Below are 16,645 nucleotides of genomic sequence, written 5' to 3'. Positions count from 1 at the left end.
GCAGCCTACCACCTTCTCAACAATCTTTCTCCCAAAGTGAAAATTAGAGATAGTTAAAAAGTATTCAACACAATAATAACCGATCACTGTGCAATTCTCACAATGGTGCTTACTTTGTATTTTCAAAAATATGTAGTATTTTTGGAACACAAAAATATACATATTGTGATTGGTATTCTTGCATCAGATATAATGCATGACTTTGACTAAACCTAATCTGAAGTTTAAAAAGTTTTACCAAAAAATAGATATTTCAGGGACAGAAAAAATGATGATACATAAATATATTGTGAATTATATTATATTGGTGATAGGAATGAATTCCAGCCATTTCCACATGGAAATAAGAAGAAATATTTGGAATAATACCTCCAATAACATTAATGATTCCAGGCATAAGACTTCCAAAATCTATAAAACTCTTTATAATGAGCCTTCAAATGACCCAACAAAGAGACTTGTAACTCAACAGAAAACGTAGCAGAAATGAGAAACAATGGAATCAGACAGACAGAGACATAGATCAGTTATGATTAAATATAGAGTATATTTGAAATTACTGCACTCCTTGAACAGTTTTTTCATTACTTTTCAGTGCATTCTACACTGTTTCTTGTGATGACAGAATCAGTTGGTTGGCTCTCACCATATGGGCATAAACCATGGGAGAAGGATGGTTATATATCTAGTGCCCATGCCATGTAGGGCTTTATGGAAGATAACCATTACCCTGAATTGCATACTGGCAACTAGTGCGGCTTGCAAAGCAGTAATATCACATGCCCTATTATTTGATATGATAAAAAAATTAGCAGTCTTGTTATAAGCCAGCCTTGCATTCAGCAGCAGCCAGAGCACAGGGCTACAGAAGATCCAATAGCCAGGTATCAAGGGTGGATTTGTTTGGAATTTTACATAGTTGCTGTGGACCCTCTTTGACTATAGGGTGGATATAAATGCTATTAAAACTGTGAGCTTTGCAGAAGTGTAAAGCAAAATCTTTAGGACAAAAGTGACACTTTAAGAGGACAAGTGTATTGAGGCTGAGTGTTCAGTAAGTTCAGACTGACCATTATAGAAAAAAAACAGCTGGCTTGGAAGGAAAATGGACTTGAATAAGGTGCAGAAGGATATAGGTGATAACTTCTGAAACAATGATCAGGGGCTCTCCACAATGTAATATTTCATTGCAAGTCTTGCACATTTCTTGCCATTTTATCGCAGGTAGTGCTAATTCTGTCTAGAATGTAAAGAGAATAATTTTACTTAAGGCAATGTCTTTCTTTCTAAAATTAAAACAGACCAACAAAAGTAAATCAAAACAAAAACATTTACACCATAGTAAAGTCCAAATAGTTTGTTTCTTATGCATTATATTTCAGACATTCATTCTATCCTAATTTGTAATGCTTGTCATGCCTTTTCATCATTCCTTTTTTAATGTACCCAGGAGGCTTTTGAATCTCAAGTAGGACTTAAGTCAATTTTCAGAGTTTTGAAATCAATCCATTTTCCACTCTCCCCCAGCTTTGTTCTCTTTACTCACCCACTTTTCTTTTTCATTTGGCTGCATTCATTTCTTTAGCAATTTCTTCAGACAAAACGCCAAACTGAACACTTTCAGGAGTATGATTAAATCACAGTACTTGTTTGGGAGTGATTCCAACTTGGCTGAGAGGCATGTTAGACAGAGATGGTATTCTATTTTCTTCACTACTGGTTCGGTAGCTGGAGCACGTGCTCATAAAGCTCAGGGAACATTAGAAAATGGATTCAATTCACCTTTTAAGACTATGAGTTGACCTTCATGCACCTCATGAACTGAGATGAGAAATGAGTAAAAGCTCAGTACTGTATAATAAAATAAACCTTCATTTATTACGGAAAGAATCTGGCAAAGTAATACTTGAACAATGACATGTAATCCTTCCTTCCCTAGAATATGTCATAGCCCTGTGATGGCGAACCTATGGCATGCATGCCACAGGTTGCATGCAAAGCCCTCTCTATAGGCACATGAGCCATCGCCCCAGTTCAGCTCTACCGCATATGCACGTGCACCTCTTGCCAGCCTCCCACCAGCTTTCAGGTCTCTGCCGTGCATGCATGGGGGTGTGGCGCATGTGTGAGACACACATGAATGTGCAGGAGGCAGGGCACATGGGCGGGCATTGCACATACATGCATGGGGTGGGGCATTCACAGGGATGGGGTGCACATGGGAAGGGTTACACATGCACATGTGGGGGATGGGATGCACAGGGGGAGTCATGCACACATTGCATTATGGGTGTATGTGCACATACACACGCTTTCAGCACATGACAACAAAAAGGTTAGCAATCACTGTCATAGCCTGTTACATTCTGACAAATCATTATTTTGAAGCCAATAATGAATCTGTTTGAGCTAAGAAGAAAACATAACAGAATGACAGTGTCAGAACTGAAAGCCATCTTTTACATTTAAACTTTCAGTCCTGCCACATTTTCTACTGTGGGAAAATGGGAGGGGGGATTATATGGAATATGAGCAATACATAGTTTAAATAACATTTTTTTCTCAGAGTCAAAGCCACCTTGCCCTGCAGCTGCAATGAGGTGACTGGGAGGCATCTCCAGTTTTGGATGATGCCTGTTTGGATCATGTGATAGACATGTGGGTACTGGGCAGGGAGTTGAATTTTCTTTAGGGTGGGGAAAACCTGGAAACTTTCAGATTCGGGTTTTCCCAGATGTGCCAATATGACATCTCTAATAAAATGGAACTTTAAGGAAACTCAAGCCTCGAAGTCTTCTTTCATTGGGGGTGTTACGTAGTACCCTGACATTAACCCGAATCCTCTTTAAAGAACTTTACAGCTTCCCTGTCCAGGGTGCTGTCCAGGGTTCTGAACCCCAAGCGTCGACCAGAACCCGGGCAGCACAAAGTCTCAGGGAAGATGGAGGAAGGCAAGAAACCCACAGAGGGAGCTGCAGGAGATAGTTCAGCAACTTATGTCAAGACCATCTACTCCCCTTCCCGAGCCATGGTGGAAGCTGAGGAAGCCACAGAGAGGGAGAGCAACTGGGAGCCAGGCGCAAAGAGCCAGCACCTGAGCGAAGCTTGTAGCAGGGCCTGACCTTGCAAAGCCAAGCCGCGGGAGTCACCCCACTCCAGGGGATGCTGTTGGAACCACAGATGGGTTTGGGACAAGCATCGACCCATGAGTGGAGAGTGCCAAAGCAGATGCAACACAAGCATTCTGGAGAATGGGGATTCTCACCACCATCACGCAGCCAGTCACTGGCCGGTCTCTCAGAGCAGTTTGGCCAACTCAGCGTGAGCAGTGCTACTCAACCCTTTAGCAATGAGCAGCCCCAGTGGAATTTGACACAGCCTACGTTCACTTTTCCAGGCAAAGAAGTCACAGCGCAGCTAAGCGGAGTGTCAGCTTCCTTCCACTAGGCGCCAAGCGGCTCCGTCCACAATCTCATGCCTCAGACCAGACCTGCGGCAGCCATGGTCACTACAGGGATACAGATGACTGAACAGTCAACCCTGCTGAACCAACCCAATCAGGGAATGCAGGGCCTACAACAAGGCTTCTGGAGTCTCATTGCCCTGCCGCAACAGCCAATCTTTGGATTGCCACCAGCAGACCAGGTCCTGGATGGGCATTCTATCCTGGCCAAGGATGGGTGCTCTGGGATCAGTGGATGCTGGCCCTGGTTCCACAACCAATGCCTTTCCAACAACTTGGTCCCTTCCAGCCACCAGTCATTGCTCCACAACAGGCTCCAGTCCAACTGCAGCTGCATCTTCAGCCCCAGGCCATGATCCCTCAGCAGGTCCCAGCCCAACAACCAGTGCCTGTGATCCCGTAGCAGATTCTGGTCCAACAGCAGATGCCAGGCCAGCAACCCATGCAAGCTCAGCAACTGGTCCCACCCATTCCCATTCCCCCTCCATGGTTCCAAGCAATGTTTGATGGACTCAAACAGTTGATGGATAGCTGAGTTTACGATGAAGAAGCCCCTGAGCTAGAAGATGCTGACAAGTTCATCCAACTGATGTGGATTCAATTTGCCAACGAGGCCCATCAAGTGGAAGCTGATTCTCAGATTAAGGCACTGAAGCAGGCCGGCCAACCCCCGAAAGAATTAATTTGGGAATTTTGGAAACTATCCAGAAAGCTAAGGGACTGGCCAGAGAGCCTCCTACTACATACTTTTAAGGAGGCCCTCAACCCAGACCTCAGGCAACCCTGCAACATCAGTGGGGTACTGAATTGTATGTAAGCATGGTACAACACAGCTGTCACTTTGGACCTGGAAATCCACCCTCACAGGAAGCCATACATGGGCAAGCCACCAAGCGCAAGTGAAAAAAGCCGAGGCACCACTTCCCATACTGCCCATAATTGTCAAATGCTACTGATGTGGCCAACACGGACACTGGGCTTCAGAATGCTTGGCCTTAGCCCTATTCCCCAAGCTCTGCCTTTAGCTATGGCTGGGACAAGAAGAACCCCGCAGAAACTGCCTGATAAAGGATGACTCACCAAACAGGCTGTGAAGGTTCCACTTCTTCCCAACAAAGTTAAGGGAACACCACTCGATAGAAAGCAAGTTTGGTGGCCAAAGATGAAACCTGATGTAGAAAACTATGTGAAGAGCTGTACTGCCATGAAAATGAGACCAGGAAAGCCCCCCGGACTCCTTCCACAAGTGACAAGCCCCAGTAGACCTTGGGAAGAAATCACAATGGATTTTATAGTTGAACTTCTAGAGATGGGAAAAGCTGAATCTGAAAGTTTCCAGGTTTTCCCCACCAAAATGAAAGTTCAAGTCCCTGCACAGCACCCACATGACCATCACATGATCCAATCAGGCACCATCCAAAATTGGAGATGGTTCCAGTCACACCATTGCAGCTGCAGGACAGGATGTCCTTGGCTCTCTGAGAAAGAAATGTTACTTAGACTATATATCTACCATACTCCATATAATCCCCACTCCCATTTCCCACAGCAGAAAATGTGACAGGCTTGAAGGCCCAACATAAAAGATAGCTTCCAGGTCTGACAGGCCTCCCCCACTCAGCAGAAAATAATGTCCTGTAACTAAGGTGACCAACTTTTTTACAATGAAAAGGAGGACAAAACACGTTCTATTGTCCAAAATGCTAAGGTGACCAACTTTTTTACAATGAAAAGGAGGACAAATAAATTGGGGAAAAAATATCGTAAATAAAAGATTTATTCATTGCAACAATAATACACTAAAATATGATATATGCATAATAAAAACATTTGCAACATTTTATATTGTAATTATGCCTGTTAATTATTATTTAAATGAGTACTTTTCCATTGAATTAATATTTTTTGTCAATGTATCATCTTCTAACAATATATGGGAAATATCTGAACAAGAAATATCCTTCATATTGAATTTTACGGCAAGTGCTGCAGCTAGAGAATCAACATTCAATCTCGATTTCTCACTTGTCGAAAAATCATTGGCAATTGAAAAAAAACTCTTTCAACTGCTGCATTAGTTCCAGGGCAGCACAACGTAAATTGAACAAGTATAAATAAATGTTCACATGGAATATGTTCATTTTTGAAATGGCTGAAAATATCCACCCATCTTTTATCAATTTCAACATGTTGATTTTCCCATTATATTAATTTTTCAGAATTTAAATATACATTCTTCTAATTTCTTCAAAGAGACAATTGTCATCTATTTTAATGTCTAGCATTTCTTTAGATAAAAATTCAACACAAGATTCAATATCTGTTCAATATACTTGCGATGAAGTAAAAAAACACCATTAAAAACTGTTTAATAAAACGTGAATTGTGTTTATTTCTGTATAATTGAATATTCACTGAGAAAGAAATAATTACCGTGAGTCATTCAATTGCCGACGTGCCGTGAGTCTACCGCGTGCGTATGTGCCATGTTGTGTTTAGGTAAGAAGTAAACAAAGCCACTTGCACGTGGCGCTCTCACTCAAGGTCTCCTGTGCGGAGCGCATGCATCTCATAATCGCGTCTTATACCGCACTATACCGAGTCTTGATGAATTGTCATGTCAAATACAAATACGTCACATAACGCGCAACAGATTAGTCTTCAAATATCGAAAAGGAGGACGTGTAGGAGGACACTTTTCGAGGGAGGACAGAACTTACAAAAGAAAGACTGTCCTCCCTAAAGGAGGACGGTTGGTCACCTTACTGTAACGAGAGTAACATGGGGGGTTACAATCATATACCTAACCACCTCCTCCCCTTCAGGGGGATCCTTTGGCATATCATGATACTTGTCATGGAATTGCTGAACCAGTCTATATGCCTTTACATTCCAACTTTTAACCCAGGTAGATTCAGACAAAGGATACCCTTTCCAATGAACTAAATCTTGTAAATAACTTCTATATAACCTAGAGTTTAAAAAATTCACTTTATAATGGGTTTATCCTTGCATTAGTATAGGTGGAGGGGGTGGCTGAGTCTTAATCTAGATCCAACGACTGGTTTCAGCAGGCTATAATGAAAGACAGGATGCACTTTCCCTACAATGCAGGGGAAGCTAAGCTGAACTGTCATTGGGTTAATTACTTTCACTATTGGAAATGCAGAGGAGGCTAAGCTGAACTGTCACTGGGTTAGTTACTTTCACTATTGAAATGGACCTAAAAACTTAGGTCCCAGGTTTTTTTTAAACAGTCTCAGTTGTATGAATTTGGTTGATAGGAAAACTCTGTCTCCCACTTGGAAGGGTGTCTCCCACTTGGAAGGGTGTCTCCCACTTGGAAGGGTGAAGAGAAGGGTGCTTGTACACCTGTTTTTTATATTCCTCACCAGCGTCTGCCAGTGCTTTCTTCATACTCTCCCACCCCTTCCTCAGAGACTCCATCCACTCTGTCAAAGTCATTGAAGAGGGGGGTTTCTCTAGGCAGCTCAAGAATGGGTACGAATTCCATGCCGTTGGTAACTTGGAAAGGGGTCAAACAGGTGCTGCTATGCACAGCATTGTTGTAAGCCACTTCTGCATATGGCAATAGGTCTGCCCAGTTCTCTTGTTGGTAATCCACATAGCATCTTATGTATTGTTCCACCATTGCATTCACTTGTTCTGCAGCGCCATTCATACTTGGATGAAAAGCCAAGCTAAGTCCTTGCATGGATCCCATGGATCTCAGAAACTCCCTCCAAAACTTGGCCATGAATTAGACTCCTCGGTCTGAGATGATTCAGTGGAATATTCCATGCAGTTGGTAGATGTGTTTGATTAACAGTTTAACTAGCTTCTTCACAGAAGGCAGTCAGGAGCAAGCAATAAAGTGGGCATGCTTGGAAAATAAGTGGGTAGATCTTGTTGGTTTGATCCAGAATGCCAGTGACTGGAAAAAAAATGAAGGCAGCCATGAGGCTCACCCAGAGGAATCCTACTGCTCATATACAAGCTGAGATGTTGCGCACAAGAAGGGAATATAAAAGAATTATAACATTAAGGAAAAAACATTTTGCCATTTCAATCTGGTCAGAACTCGAGTTGGTTGCCAGAAGTCATAACTCAGCAATATTTTGCACTCTGCAGCAGGTGTCCTGAAGGAATGGAGATTTGCGTTTGACATACCAATCTCTGCTGAGGACTGGGAGAATTATCAGTGTTTGTTTGCTTCCATGGATTGACTTTAAACAATGATCTAGTAAACTCTAGACCCCCACCCCCTTGGCCACCAGTCTCAGAAAAGGAGATACAATCCATAATTGAAAGCTTAAAGAGCAATAAAGCCCAAGGTGAGGATTTTTTACCAGCAGAATTATTAAAGAAATTTCCCAATTGGTGGGGTCCAGTATTGGCAGGTCTTTGTACACATATAAATAATACCTGCCATATACCAGATGGGTAGAAGATGACAATATAAAATATATAAAAAATGAAATAAAAAGGATCCCAGTAATTATAGGCCCATTAGCCTGATTGACATTGCAGCAAAACTATATGCTAGGTTCCTTTTGAATAGAATTGAAATCTGGGTAGAGGAAAACAATATCTACACAGGAGAACAAGCAGGTTTTAGACAAAGCCAATCTACTATGGATAACTGCTTTGTCTGGAACCCATTAATTGCCAGATATGCCTATAAGAGGAGACCCCTGTTTGCTGCTTTTATAGACCTTACAGCAGCATTTAATATGGTAAACAGAGAAGTACTGTGGAGTAAACTGACATCTCTCAAAACAGAACCTAGACGCCTGGCTTTAATTAAAGCCTTTTACACAAGTATCTGTTTGAGGGTATGGTATGGGGTTAATGGGACTCTGACTAACAAGATTTACACAAATAAAGTGGTAAGGCAAGAGTGTATCCTGACCCCATTATTGTTTAGTTTATATATCAACGACTTGCCAGGGTTAATGAAGGATCACATGCCGATGATCCTAAATACTTACTGTAACAGCATGCTTTATGCTGATGATATGATTTTATTACCATATTCACTAGTAGGTTTACATAGGCTATTAAGAAGATTCAGCTCTTATTGCCAGGATAACTCCCTAATCATTAGTAAATCTAAATCAAAAATAATGGTGTTTGGAAAACATCATCAGAGACATAGATGTCAATTAGATGGTGAACTAATTGAACAGGTTAACACCTTTGTATATGTAGGTGCAACTTCTTCAAAGACTGGATCTTAGGTTTGCCATCATCAATGGAGTACATTTAGAGCAAAAGCCCGTTTGAATTTATTGCTTAAACTAAAGAACCATAGTTACACAGAGTCCCTAGCCCCATTAATTAAGGTTTATAAAGCTAAAGTTACCCCTATGCCAGTGATGGCGAACCTATGGCACTCGTGCCACAGGTGGCACGCGGAGCCATTTGTCAGGGCACGCGAGGCGCTGCCCTGTCAGCTGGCCAGCGTGCATGCGCGTGCTGGCCAGCTGAGTTCATCCTTTTTAAAAGCCATTTTTCACCCTCCCCAGGCTCCAGAGGCTTTATAGGAGCCTGGGGAGGGCGAAAACAGCCTCCCCTGCCCCCCGGAAGCCCTCTGGAGGCGTCAGGGAAGCCTCAGGACAGTCCCTGAAGCCTTTGGAGCGCTCAAAATGACCCTCTTTATAGGAGCCTGGGGAGGGCGAAAACAGCCTCCCCTGCCCCCCCGGACGCCCTCCGGAGGCGTCAGCGAAGCCTCCGGGCAGTCCCTGAAGCCTTCGGAGCGCTCAAAACGACCCTCTGAGCAAACCGGAAGTGACCTTCGGTTTGCTCAGAGAGTCGTTTTGAGCGCTCCGAAGGCGGACGGTCCCTGAAGCCTTCGGAGCGCTCAAAATGACCCTCCGAGCAAACCGGAAGCCACTTCCGGTTTGCTCAGAGGGTCATTTTGAGCGCTCCAAAGGCTTCAAGGACTGCCCGGAGGCTTGGCTAACGTCACCAGAGGGCGTCCGGGGGGACAGGGGAGGCTGTTTTCGCCCTCCCCAGGCTCCTATAAAGCCTCTGGAGCCTGGGGAGGGCGAAAAAAGCATCTAAAATGGGAGGGGGAGCGCCCGTAGTGCACGCATGCGCACTTGGGGTTGCGCACTGCATTATGGGTGCGGCACGCCTGCACATGACCTCCCTGCGCTCCCCCCACTTATGGCACGCGAGCCAAAAAAGGTTCGCCATCGCTGCCCTATGCTATTGTATGGAGCAGAAGTTTGGGGTCTATACCCAACCATGGTCCTAGAACAAACACAGTCCCAGCACTTGAGATGTATTTTGGGTGTGGATGCAAGAACATCTGCAGCAGTTAGAGCTGAATTGGGGATTAATACAATTCATGCACTATCCAAAATTAAAGCATATAACTACTGGTGCAAAGTCAATGAAATGGAGACTAATAGACTCCCCAAGTTATGTCTACTAGAGCAAATGAAATTACAATCACAAATCTCCTGGATCACCAAACTAACAAATTTTGTAAGCAGCTGTGGCCTTCCTATCTCTTTCATAATAGGAGAACAACTCAAAAAAAGAGCTGCCCAAAGAATTAAGGATACAGAAGCACAAAATGATATAGCTATCCTTAGTAAGGTGGGTAACTTGAAATGGCTGAGCAAATACAAATGTACTGTTCAAGTAGACAGCTATTTGAAGTTACAACTGCCAAAACATCTTAGGTAGATATTTACGCGAGTGAGATTTGAACAACTTGACACAATGGTCAGATATGGGAGATTCCATTCTATACCCTACAATGAGCATCTCTGCATTTGCAGAGCGGCAGAGGTAGAAGACCTGGCTCATATCCTATTTGATAGTTTCTTGTATAAGGGAGTGAGAGATAGATATCTTGGTCTATATACCAAACAAATGACCCATTGGGATCCCATATCAAAACAACTTACTTTATGTGTAGCCAGAACCTGAAAACAACATTTAACACAGCGTTCAGTTGAGATCTGCATAACTGGGACTGATTGGGATAGATTGTAAGGATGACACCAAAATATAATTTTAGAATAGAATAACAGAGTTGAAAGGGACCTTGAAGGTCTTCTAGTCCAATCCCATGCTTAGGCAGGAACCCTATACCACTTCAGACAAATCTTCTGAAAAACTTTCAATGTTGGAGCATTCACAACCTCTGGAGGCAAGTTGTTCAACTGATTATTTGTTCTAACTGTCAGGAAATTTCTCCTCAGTTCTAAGTTGCTTCTCTCCTTGATTAGTTTCCACCCATTGCTTCTTGTTCTACCCTCAGGTGCTTTGGAGAATAGTTTGACCCCCTATTTTTTGTGGCAATCCCTGAGATATTGGAACACTGCTATCATGTCTCCCTTGGTCCTTCTTTTCACCAGACTAGACCTACCCAGTTCCTGTAACTGTTCTTCATATGTTTAGCCTCCAGTCCCCTAATTATCATTGTTGCTTTTCTCTGCACTCTTTCTAGAGTCTCCACATCTTTTTTACATCATGGCTACCAAAATTGAATGCAGTATTCCATGTTTGGCCTTACTAAGGCATCATAAAGTGGTAACACTTCACATGATCTTGATTCTATCCCTCTGTTTAGAACTGTGTTGACTTTTTTGGCAGCTGCTGCACACTGCTGGATCATATTTAAATGGTTGCACACTGCTGGATCATATTCAAATGGTTGTCCACTAGGATTCCAAAATCCCTCTCACAGTTACTACTATTGAGCAAGGTACCACATATATTGCACCTGTGCATTTTGTTTTTCTTGCATAAATGTAGAACCTTACGTTTTTCACCATTGAATTTCATTTTGTTAGATCGTGCCCAATGTTCAAGTTTATCAAGATCTTTCTGTATCTTAAGCCAATCTTCTGGAGTGTTGGCTATTCCTGTTAGCTTGGTGTCATCTGCAAATTTGATGAGTTCCCCATTTATCCCCTCTTCCAAATCTTTGATGAAGATATTGAAGAGTACGGGGCCTAAAACAGAGCCTTGGAGTATTCCATTGCATACTTCCCTCCATGTAGATGCAGTTCCATTGAGGACTATACATTGAGTGCGGTTGGTCAGCCAGTTATGAATCCATCTGGTGGTGATGCTGTCTAACACACATTCTTCTACTTTATCTAGTAGTAGGTTATGGTCTACCTTATCAAATGCCTTACTGAAGTCCAAGTAAACTATATCAATGGCATTCCTCTAGTCCACTGATTTTGTCACTTTGTCAAAGAATGATAAACCCATGTTGGCTTTTGGCTATTACTTTGTTTGCTTCTAGGTGTTCGCTAATTCGTTGCTTGATTATCTTTTCCAGAATCTTTCCTGGTATTGAGGTCAGGATGATAGGTCTGTAGTTTCCTGGATCTGTTTTTTTTCTCTTTTTTGAAGATGGGAACCACATCAGCTCTTTTCCAGTCCTCTGGTAGTTCCCCGGTGCTCCAGGATCTCTGAAAGATATAGTTCAGTGGTTCTGAGATCTCGTCTGCCAGTTTCTTCAGAACCCTGGGGTGTAATCCATCCAGTCCTGGTGATCTGAACTTGTCTAGGGTAGACAGGTGCTCACTTACCATTTTCTTCCCTATTTTACTTGTGTTCCTAATCTATTTTTTGTGGTGCTGTTTTTGATAGGTTGGACTGTTTTTTTTCCCCTTTGTGTAAAAAATGAGTTAAGTAGTTCTGCATTCACCTTGTTGCTTGTCACTTTCTTGCGACTTTTCCCTAGCAATGGACCAATTGCTTCCTTGACTTTTTTCTTGTTTTTAACATATGATTATTTTTTTACTTTTGTCACAAGCCTTTTGTCATTGTGAGCCTTTGCTTTCCTTACTTCATCTTTATAGGCTTGGGCTGTTTGCTGATATTCTGCCTTAGTTATGTACCCCTCTTTCCACTTTTTATACTTGTCCTTTTTCTCATTCAATTTGTCAGAAAGTTCTTTATGCAGCCATGCTGGTTTCTTTTGAGAGCTGTTATTTTTCTTCTTCATTGATATTGTGCTAGACTGGGCTTTTATAATTTCAGTTTTCAAAATTTCCCAAGCTTCTTGAGTTGTTTTCCCCTTGAGGATTCTCAAGCATGGAATCCTTCCCAAGCTCTCTCTAAGTTTATTGAAATTAGCTCTCTTAAAGTCCAAGACTCTCGTTTGACTTTGTTCTACTACTTGTGTTTGTACTATGTTGAATTCCAATATTGCACGATCACTTGCCCCCAAGGTTCCTTTTTTATGTCATTTTATTCTATTTTACATATATATGTATTAAATTATATTGTATTTTATCCTATAATTATTGTATTTTACCCTTCTCTTATTTTAAATTGTTCATATAGGATTTTATTGGTGATATGTGTTTGAACATTGTGCTTTGATGTGGCCTATAGGCTAATCAATAAAGCTTATTATTATTAATTATAAAATCCATTTCTGTTTCTTTGCAAGGTCTACTGAGGCTTGCCATTTGCTGAAGGAGTCCAGGGGGCTTTTCAAGTCTCATTTTCATGGCAGCACAGGTGGCACAGCTCTTCACAAAGTCTTCCACATCAGCTTTCATCTTTGGCCACCAAAATTGTCTTCTACTGAGGTGCAGAGTTTTCAGGAATCCAAAGTGATGGCTGGCTTTGAGTCATGGCTGCGTTGTAACATTTCCAGTCTGAAGGTCACAGGGACATAACATTTGGATTCTTTCCAAGTTAGTCCATCCCTCATAGTTAAGACATCTTGATTGTCTGTCAGCCAGGGGTTGGCTGGTAGTGTGGTTTTTAATGCAGCTGTCAGTTTGTCCCACGTGGGGTCGGGTGACCATCTGGTTTGGCTTCTGGTGGTAACTTGCACTTCTAGCTGTGCGGAAGGAATGATGATGCATACTAATTCTGCAGGCTGTCAAACTGTACTCTTGACAAGGCATCGGCTAACAGGTTTTCCCCTGCCAGGATGTACTTCAGTTTGAATATGAATCATCTGAAGTATTGGGCCCAACAGACTTGTTTGGGAGGCAATTATCTGTGGGTTTTCGGAACTTCGAGGTTTTTGTGATCAGACCACACCTCGAAGTTTCCCCCTTTCCCCCCTTCTAGGAAATGTTTCCATGAGAGGAGGGCCCTCCAGACTGCATAGGCTTCTTTCTCCCAAATGACCCACCTTCTCTCAGTGTCACTGAGTTTTTTGGACATGTAGGTACAAGGCAGGAGTTGTTCTTGTGGGTCCTTTTGCAGAAGCACTGCTGTCATGGCTATGTCACTGGCATCTGCTTGGATGATGAACTGTTGCTCTGGATCCAGGTGCTGAGGAATCGGCTCTTGGGTAAAGAGCCGTTTTAAATTTTCAAAAGCTTTTTGACAGTCCATTGTGCAAGCGCATGACTGGTTTGGCTTTTGCATTGTTGGAGGAGACCCCGTCTTCAACAGTTCTGTTGGGGCAGGATAGGGCGACTTCTGTAAATACTGGGATGAATTGCTTTTAAAAATTGGCAAATCTCAGGAAGCTTTGCAGTTGTATGCGGGTGGGTGGAGGCTGCCACTTGAGCACTGCTTTTACTTTCCCTGGGTCCATTTCAATCCTTTTGCTGGATATCCATTAGGGGGGGGTGGAAAGGGGAGGCAGAGAAAAAAGAGAAGAGCTTTTGCCTGCATTTCTCCTCTGATATGACTCTGCGTGTGTTGTGCACGGAGAAGAGATGCGGGACTGAATGGGGCTGTCCTTGGGCCTGCATTTCAGGGATTGGGAATTGGCCCTGCATTATGCAGCAAGTCCAATGTCACTGCACAAGAGCGCTCACCTGCCTGCCTCTCGTGCTTTTATAAATGGCTTTACTTCTGACTCCCTTTCCAGGGCTGTGCAGCGAGCCGCCTCTGCGATGATTGTGCCACGGTGCGCCTGTGCAATGGAGCCACCCCCCAATCCCTCTTGCACCCGCTCCACATGAATGTGCCACTCTCACCTGTCTCTACCCCTCCCACCTTAGAATTCAACACAGGTAAACATGCAGCGTGGGGAAGAGAGAGGCTAGCCTCCTCTGCCTCCTCGCTCCATTCGTAGAGGTGGCCTTAAAAAGCAAGGAGCAGGAGGAAGGGCACTTGGGGTGGTTTCTCAAACTTTGAGTTGCAAAGTAATCTCATTGAAGGCTGAAATATAGGAGAGATTATGGAAAAGTGATAAGCATTTCCAACATATACTGTTTTTAAAAAAGTAAATAAAAAGTGGTCTAATTACTGTCTAAAGTTGGATATTGTCACATACAGGAAAAAGCAAAGCAAAACAAAATTATGATAGAACAACATCCCATATTAGAAGAAAATGCTGTCTAAATGTTCCCAGTACGCCAAACAAGATGTTTTATAACCAAATGGAATCAAAACACTGTAGGTTTTTTTTTTAATAAAGTGCCCTTCCTATCTTGATATTTATGCACAGTGAGACCTTTGTCACAGATAAATCTGGATAATGGCATCACTCTTGTGTTGTATGAGTATACATGAGCTGCAAGGCTTGTATTTTGCCATAGTATCATCTACACCTCCATACGTACTACTAGGGTTTTGACCAGCTGCTGGGCACCAATATATGGGAGGAATACGGAAAGACTGATCACGTGGAGCAGTCTAATGAGCATTTCTGAAATGCAGATACCACAGAACAAAGTCTTCTTCCTTCTCTATCCCCACCCCACCCTGTTATTTAGGGGGGGAAAGCAGCAGTGTGTGTGTGAATGATCAGGCATGTACTGTATTACACAGAATTTACTGAACAGTGAAGTAGTTACTAAATTTTACTGAGTTTGCTAAGTTACTGTCAGCATTCCAAATATCATGCAGAATTAAATCATTTTCCAAGGCAAAGTTATCCTTAAAGCTCCAATTTAATAAGACAGACATGTTGGCATTATGCTATGAAATTTCAATCTATTTTACATCCTGTGGGTTCACCCAGTTGAAAGTTCATATCTTTCCCCACACCCCATAATTCATCACATGTTCCAATCATCATCTTCCACGCTGGCATCTATACCCCTCTGCTTCCGGTCAGGTGTCGAGGTGCGGAGACAAAAGATGACCTTGGCTTCTATAAAAGAATGACAACATACATTCCACAATCCCATTCCTTTCTATTCCCTCCTCCCAACTACTACACTAATGAAACACATAGGAAATTATAAGAAAGTGTGGCAGGCCAAAGGATTCTTAAAGGAACCTCTGCAGGCATGACAGTTACTAGTTACTAAGGTTCTTGATAAATGAGTATCAGACTTTGAAAACCTGGTATCACTGGATCATGTTCAACAATTTTGTTGAATTAATATTAACTAAAATGTTTTTCAATTGGATTTTGAATAAATGTGCAATTAATTGTTACAGTTTTGAATTTTACTGTTACTAGCTTCCTTCCGTTGTGCAAACCGCCCAGTCACATGACCCACCAAGCCATGCCCACCAAGCCCACAGACCCGGTAGCAAAAAAAATTGCATTCCACCACTGGGTGGGGGGCACTGAGGATCAGTTTGTAGCACGAAGGGGGCGGTGGACTGAAAAAGTTTGGGAACCACTGATCTAGGGTCTTGCTGAATATGAGAATGTCATCTAGGTAAATGAGGACCCCTTTGTATAGGTGCTCATGTAGCACCTTATTGATTAGCACATGAACACTGTGGGGGCTCCTTGCAGGCCGAATGGCATGACTTTAAATTGGAAGCTACCAAGAGGGCAGTTGAAGGCAGTCTTCCATTTATCTCCTTCTCTGATTCTTATTTGGTGAACACCTTGCCCTTGGACAAGTGGTTTAGCATTTCCTTCATGAGAGGGAGGGGTAGGTATTCTCCACACACGTGGCATTAGTTCCATGAAAATCCATGCAAAGTCTCATCCCCCTGGTCTTTCTTTTCTTTGAAGAGTACTGGGGCTGCCACTTTGGACTTTGTGGGCTGAATTAAGCCACGTGCTAAATTGGCATCAATGTACTTTCTCAACTCTTCCATTTCTTTAGGAGTCTTTGAGTACATCTTAGGTTTGGGCAATTTAGCCCACAGCACGAACTTGATTATGCAGTTATTTGTGTGGTGAGGGGAGAGGAAGTTGCAGTCCTCTTCACTAAACCCCCTCAACAGGTCTTGGTATTCTTTTGGTACTTTTTAGCTACCTGGAAATCTGCCGGTGGTGGGGGCTGCAGCTTCGGGTTCACTGGTTCTGCTAGGGCT

The sequence above is a fragment of the Natrix helvetica genome, assembly GCF_964273705.1.
Source record: "Natrix helvetica genome assembly, chromosome: 4".
NCBI lineage: Eukaryota > Metazoa > Chordata > Lepidosauria > Squamata > Natricidae > Natrix > Natrix helvetica.
Note: the sequence above shows the minus strand (reverse complement) of the source record.